Source organism: Montipora foliosa, unplaced genomic scaffold (genome assembly GCF_036669935.1).
Source record: "Montipora foliosa isolate CH-2021 unplaced genomic scaffold, ASM3666993v2 scaffold_414, whole genome shotgun sequence".
Lineage (NCBI taxonomy): Eukaryota > Metazoa > Cnidaria > Anthozoa > Scleractinia > Acroporidae > Montipora > Montipora foliosa.
The window spans coordinates 380,001-387,331 of NW_027179717.1; the positions used below are offsets into that span (position 1 = coordinate 380,001).

Below are 7,331 nucleotides of genomic sequence, written 5' to 3' on the forward strand. Positions count from 1 at the left end.
ATATCTCTTAAATATATAAGCAAGCACGGAGACTTATCTTTTTTATTGTAGTTCTCAAAACAGGCATTAGTGGGGAATATTCAGGGAAAGTTTCAAGAAAATCGTTCGACTATTTTTTTTTCTGAAGAATCACCTTAAGGTATTTTCTTTCTCAGACGATGAGCCGAAAAAAGCAGTACGTTTCAGGTAGTTTATCTGCTCAATGAGCACTCAGAGCAGAAAAGTCGCTCCGAAGGAAAAAATATTTACCGTAATGAACCGAACGTTATATTCTTGTAATCAGTTACCGAAGACCTTTATTGTGAAAAAAGTTTGAGAAGTGTGTTTTTTTTTCTATGTTGTATGACCGTAGGCGATATTTACATAGCCTGCACACAGGCTCTCCGTAGGTCGGTTAATTGTTGCTCAAATGGCGTTCGGTCAACAGCTAGCTATCTCAGGCTCTAATCGCCACAGCTGGTAACCGATTAACCACATGGAGAGCCTGTGTGAAGGCTAATATTTACATTAAACTACTCTTAAAAGTTTCCACTGGATCAGTACAATTGGACTAAGCAAAGCAGATGCTAATGTTTAAAATGCAATAAAATACGCTGTGCTGCATGTGTAGATGAGTTAAACACTGAAACCAATGTGATCGGGTCAGGTCATAGATAGCTGGGTCTTCAAGACTTCTCAATTTTGCTGTAGCACCACTGTCAGTTCCAGTGTCGTATTGTTCTTGGTGAGAGAGAATTTATGTTACTGTCGGAGTTAGTGCAAGAGGCCGGAACTTCGAAAACAAAAAAACCCCTGTGAGTTTTAAACGCTTCCATGGAGTATAATGCTTAAGTTAATTAACAGCCCTCTAAGACTTGTTTCTGTCATCGGTTATCAAGAATCCAGGGCCTATTTTGTCTGTTATCGTCTAACACTCGAAAACAAAAAAACAAAAAGACAAAGACGAAGTGCAAGAAATTATCTTAGCGCAGTTGCTTGGTAATATAAATTTTCTAGAAAGGCCGTAATTTTTAAAACGACGGAAGCAAGAATTCTGCGCCAGTTGGTCCTTTCATCTCGCCTGCAGCTGTCCTGCAGTCATGTTTGGCAAGCGCCTGTTCTAAGTTATGATTTTCAGCTCTAATTTCTTGAATCACATCGAGCCTGTCCGAGGCACGCCGACAAAAAAAAAATTAGGGGCTTTTCAGCCTTGCATCTGGAGGTTGTAGATTTAAGATTCAATTTCCCACTGTGTTGTAACGCGCTTGCATTTTTATATTGCTGCGTCTTACATCAACGAGAGTATATCTTGTAACGATTCTGATCGCTTTGTCAGTTGCCCTGTGACGAAATATCAGGAAGTCGTTTTTCCAGTTTTTGTTATCTTATAATACATATATAACACAAATGAGGAGAAGAGATGATTTTAACGAACACCTATATTTCGACCGACTTATCGGTCTTCTTCAGGGAGAAAACATGAAGAAATCATCTGCAGATACTGGATGTTTTTATTCCAAGGCGCGTTCACGGGAACCCGCCTTTGCCGCGGTTCAAAATAAAATCAATTTTAAGAAAATAGCAAGATATTCAGCTTCCAGTTCAGCTGACTTCCGTATCAAATTTCACTCAAAAGATAATTCCCCAGACACAAAATGGCTAGCCGCGAGCTGTTGTAGCTTCTTGTTCAGCTAGTCGGGTCTTCAATTCGGTCATAACTAAAGTATTATGAAAACGAATGATAGTGTCACTGTGGCACAATTCATAAACCTACAATAAACGCCAAAAGGGTTGAGACACTTTCCCTTTTAAGGAATCTGGGACAAATCCCTCCCCAAAAGTCTTTCCACCTTTAAAAACGAGACGCTGCTTCCTGTTTTTCAAAAAACTAAGATACCAATTAGTAAGATGTGGATTAAGATTAAGCGCCTTAAGTTTCTGACCTAAAATGTAAATGATGATCTTGAAAACAACGACTCGAGAAAGGTTTTGAGTTGACGTCGTTTTAAGTTGAGTGATTTTTCCATAGACTACATATAGGACAGTGTTCCATATCGGCTCTAGACTTTCTACCTATCATGTATCTTTTCAAGTGTTAACAAATGCGCGTGTTTAGTATCAGTGGGGTATGATTGGCCCATTATATCTCTTAAGCAAGCACGGTGACATATCTTTTTTATTGTAGTACTCAAAACAGGCATTAGTAGGGAATATTCAAGGAAAGTTTCAAGAAAATCGTTCGACAACTGTTTTTTCTGAAGAATCACCTTAAGGTATTTTCTTTCTCAGACGATGAGCCGAAAAAAGCAGTACGTTTCGGGTAGTTTATCTGCTCGATGAGCACTCATCAGAAAAGTCGCTCCGAAGGAAAAAATATTTAATGAACCGAACGTTATATTCTTGTAATCAGTTACCGAAGACCTTTATTGTGAAAAAAGTTTGAGAAATGTGGTTTTTTTTCTATGTTGTATGACCGTAGGCGATATTTACAAAGCCTGCACACAGGCTCTCCGTAGGTCGGTTAATTGTTGCTCAAATGGCGTTCGGTCAACAGCTAGCTAGCTCAGGCTCTAATCGCCACAGCTGGTAACCGATTAACCACATGGAGAGCCTGTGTGAAGGCTAATATTTACATTAAACTACTCTTAAAAGCTTCCACTGGATCAGTACAATTGGACTAAGCAAAGCAGATGCTAATGTTTAAAATGCAATAAAATACGCTGTGCTGCATGTGTAGATGAGTTAAACACTGAAACCAATGTGATCGGGTGAGGTCATATACCCCGTTCACACCAAAGCTTAAACATGTTTAAAACTTGTTTTGTTAAACAGATTTAATAAGACTGGCCGTTCACACTGCGGGCGTGTTTAACAAAACACGTCTAAAACCGTGTTTAACAAAACTACCTCTCGAGGTAGTTTAACAATCATGTTTAATAAAATACTTTCAAAATGGCGGCAGAAACCAAAACTCGCGGAAGAATCTGGGAGCACAAAGAAACCCTCCTGTTACTTGAAAAGTGGGGAGACGAGAATATCCAGCTCCAGCTTAAATCATGCACAAGAAAAAAGCCAATATGGCTAGAAATTGCGGCATATCTTCGAGCTGCAGGCTATGAAGACAGAGACGACGGCAGCTGCAAGACACGAATCCACACTTTGATAAGCGCCTATAGAAACTACAAAGACGAATGCAGCAAGACGGGAAATGCCACACCAAAGAAGAAGCCGGCTTTCTTCGACGAAGTGGACGAGTTTTTGTCGGACAAGCCATGTACCAAACCAAAGGTAATTATACAGTCCGCAACAATTTCCATAGATGGCGTCGATGATGAAGAAATAACAGGCGCAGAAAACGTTGAGCCGAACGTAAACAACCCTGGCAGCAGCAAAGAAAAGTCAGAAAAGCTTCACAAACCTCTGAGTTATTTGACAGCGGTAACAGGTAAGAGTTTTAAAATCCTCTCCGATTGGAGGGCCAGACAATAGAATTGTGTCCAAAAGCAACATCTGACGACGTCTGTGAAAGTTTTGTTCAATCAGTATGTTTGAATACCGTATTTGAGAGTTTTTGATATGCGTACTGTACAAGCAGATACAAGACAGGTGTATCCGTATTTATACAGTGTAATATTGAGATAACTATACCATAAATCAAACATTTTTTATTTCTCTCTTGGCTATAACGTTTGTGCAACCCATTGAAGTTTTGGCGGTCGCCATGGTGTTCCTTCAGGTGCGACGGAAGCCGATGAAACAAAGAAGCCGGTACCCCGTCAGTCGGCCGTATTGAAGGCAAATAAAAAAAGGAAAACCGCTCCTGATGTATTTACAAAGTTTGATAAAGTGTTTGAGTCCTTTGTGGAGTATTAGCAAGCGGCTGACACGAGCTTCCTCGAAGCTGAAGCGGCAAGAGAAAGGCGAGAGGAGGAAAGAGCGGAGAAGCGAAGGAAGGAGGATCAAGAATTTCTCCTGAAACTGGCGCAGGTTCTTCACAAGTAGAACCAAGTACCTGCGTAAGTTTCTTGCCATTTTGTGCGAGCTGTTAAAAGAAATTAGACTAGCTTATGAGCGATTTTGAAACTTTCATTCCTTGAAATTATATTTCTTATGTTGAATTTTACGGCATCCGAATTGTATCGTTAATTAATTCGCTGTTATTTATTGCTCAAAATGTTTTGGCTCATTTTTTTAACCGCCGTTTTCAATACTGTTCAAATATTAAGCTTGGGTCTCCTATGCCTGTTTTTGATGTTGGACAGATATTTTAGTATCGACTCTGTGTTCATTTGTAGTGTATCTCCTCGGTTAAGGAATGATGCATATGGCTTTTCACTGTTACTCGTACATAGCATAGTTAATAGATGTAGGCTGGTTATGAAACTCGACAAGTTTCTTTGTTTCATGTTTTTGTTCGCTTTTTTGGCCTTGACCCTGCACAAAACCCGACAAAAACAGGGTGTTTTCGGCAGGATAACCAATCAAAAGCTTCGACTAATTTATTCGAAATTAACTTGTGAACCAAAAACAAAGATTGTGCAGGGTCACGGTCGGTTCAACATCTACTTGCGACTTTATTGTTCCAGCTTTTGAAATTCCCAGGGTTTCATAACCAGTCCCTAGATTAACTATGTACATATATACCCATAAATAAATGCGTTAAAATGCGCTGGTCAGACATGGGCTCCCCCCAAGAAATGCACTTAATATTATTTTTGTGTTTACTATTGGAGAATTTTCTACAATTTATGTTTACCCACCAAGAATTCCACAGATTTTCACTAGACATTCGACATTTTTTTCTAAATCTTATTCCTAGGGAATTCTAATATTCCTCAACTAATAAATAGTTGCTTAGGGAAACAATGTGCAATGTGCAATGTGCAATAATCAGATTCATCAAGAGTCCACCCCAAAACAGACTGACAATAACGTATTAACAGCAAATTGCCTATAAACTGTATATCATAAGAAATCACATGGACTAGCTTGAGTACAAAAATATGAGTGAAGTTCTCAAAATTGCACTATCTGCTTGAGTGGGACACATCAATTTCTTATACTATGGAAACCGCAAAATATGGCATTCTTGTTACTCCCGAAAAATACACTTGATTTGTAATATTATTAATCGTACGGCTCTTGCCCCAGTCAGAAGTGTTGAATGTACTGTAAGAAATACAGCATCCTCTTACTGCTCTCAGCTGCCTGCAGGCTCAGAGAAAGTTTCAAAGGCAATCTGAAATTAAATTTTAGAAGAGAGTCTTTTTTTTAAGTTAGATCACACTTCTGTGTGACTTCTGCAGTGTCACATCATGGAATTCAATATTTGGACCAAAACAGAGCTACCGCATCTTTGTAAAATAATTCCATCTACATGTGACTGCACTACCCCAGCTATGATATAACATCATAACATTGTGGCAATTGAGTTCTTTTTTGTGATTTTCAATGTCTTGCTTTTTCACATGAACAAATTCAAAATTTACTGCAGAAAACAAAAACTTGCAGACCTTGATACAATTTCTATCTGATATTTCATGTATAGTATTTTTCCATAAGAATGCAGGAATTTAGTGTTTCCCTTTTATACCTGTCTTAATTAAGTCTTTGATTTCATCTCAATGCAGTAAATAGTAGATTATTTCATGCCACACTGTAATTTGAAAATCAGAATAGCGTACTCTTTTCCTGTATATTGTTAATTCATTTAAGAATTCTTTATTATTATAAAACAAATGCAACAAAACAGCTACAGCAGCTTAAACTGTCTATAAGTTCAATGTATGATTTTAAAATAAGTAAAAATTAATATTGCAATACATTGAAATAATTATTTGAGTCATGTGTGTTATCTGTGAGCTGATCAATTGAATAATTGTACATAAAACTGATAATACTTTTGTTAAGTTGTTGAGGAAAACGAAACAATGACTGCTGCCATTTGATTTCCCCCACACAAATGGACTGCAGTGCAGAGCAAAAATTAATGCTCTGTACAGGGTTATGACTTTGCAAGATGTTTTATAGCCACAAGAAGCATTTACAAGGCCCACCAAATATCCAGACTATTACAGAAGGTGAGTACCTGAGGGAGAGTCCTATATGAAAGGGGCAGAGATGCCCTTCTGAAATTTTGAAAAGAATCCCTAAATGAGATAAATCTGGGTGTGGCTCACGCTTTCCTTGACCCCAAAAGATGCCAAGAAAACTAAGGAGTGAACATTTAGTTGTATATTTCTTCATGCGCAGCCCTAAACGAGACCATTATAGGTAACACTATAGACGTTTTGCCTGGGACACCCTAAGCAAGATCAAAAATCAGAAATTTACACCTCTAAGCAAGACGAGAAGCATCCCTGCCCCTTTTCATATATTACAATTCTCTTGGCCGAGATAACCCAAAATCTAAATAGCACAGCAAGAATGAAAAGATCTATATCAGAGGTTTTTGAAGCCGTTCAATAAATTCGCAGTTCGTCTTTACTATGTGAATTCAAAAACCATGAACACTCGAATTATCTCTGGAATGTTAATGTGTTACAAGGAAAAAGCCATACATCAGATCTCAATGCATAGATGCAAACTGCCAGCTGTAATGGTAATTAACTGTGTAGTTTGCATATTTTTGTGGTTTTATCTCGCATGTGATTGGTAAATTCACAATTAAAATGTTAATGTCAAAAATTATTGAACAGTTCATGGTTTTTGGATTCGCATAGTACATGTAATAGCTAAAATCGTTCTTTAATTAAACTTGCATGACAATAGAATTTCCAGCTACAACAACTTTATATGCAAAATTTAAAACTGGTCTGCCCAGTAGTTTGTGTTAGTCAATACAGTTGTTGTTTTGTTTGTTTGTCTCTCTGGCAGACATTCTTTTGGCTCGCAATCCCTTATTGGGCAGGTAAGGAGAGATTGCCTCATAAGCCAAAAAAATGTCTGCATGGGAGGCTATTCGCTCGGTAATTACAATAATGATGTCTTGATGGCTTCTCTTATGGCTACAGCATTCCTGTTTTGTCCTTGGTTTGGGTCGACTGGGAAAACACCAAGATGGAGCTGTACACCTTGCAGCCACTCCTCATTAAAGTCCTCACCCATGACTTCACAGAAGTTGTGCAACACGCAACAAGTAGCAATGACAAGACTGTTAGGAATTACGACGAGACACTGAAGCGTAACACAACTTTAATCCACTGGGCTCGGCTACACATCGATTTACAAAGGGGATGTATACGAGCGAAATGCTAGACGTACAAAAACCTTCGATAACAAGAGCGGGAACAACAACGAAAGTCACATGACACTCTAAGTCTTACACACTAGGGTGGGGTTAGTATAACTAT

The 7,331-nt window shown here is 38.4% G+C and overlaps 1 pseudogene; it reads left to right on the forward strand.

Moving 5' to 3' along the window:
* The first annotated feature begins 2,931 nt into the window (after positions 1 to 2,931).
* Positions 2,932 to 4,249, forward strand: LOC137988361 (uncharacterized; annotated as a pseudogene).
* Positions 4,250 to 7,331: the final 3,082 nt, after the last annotated feature.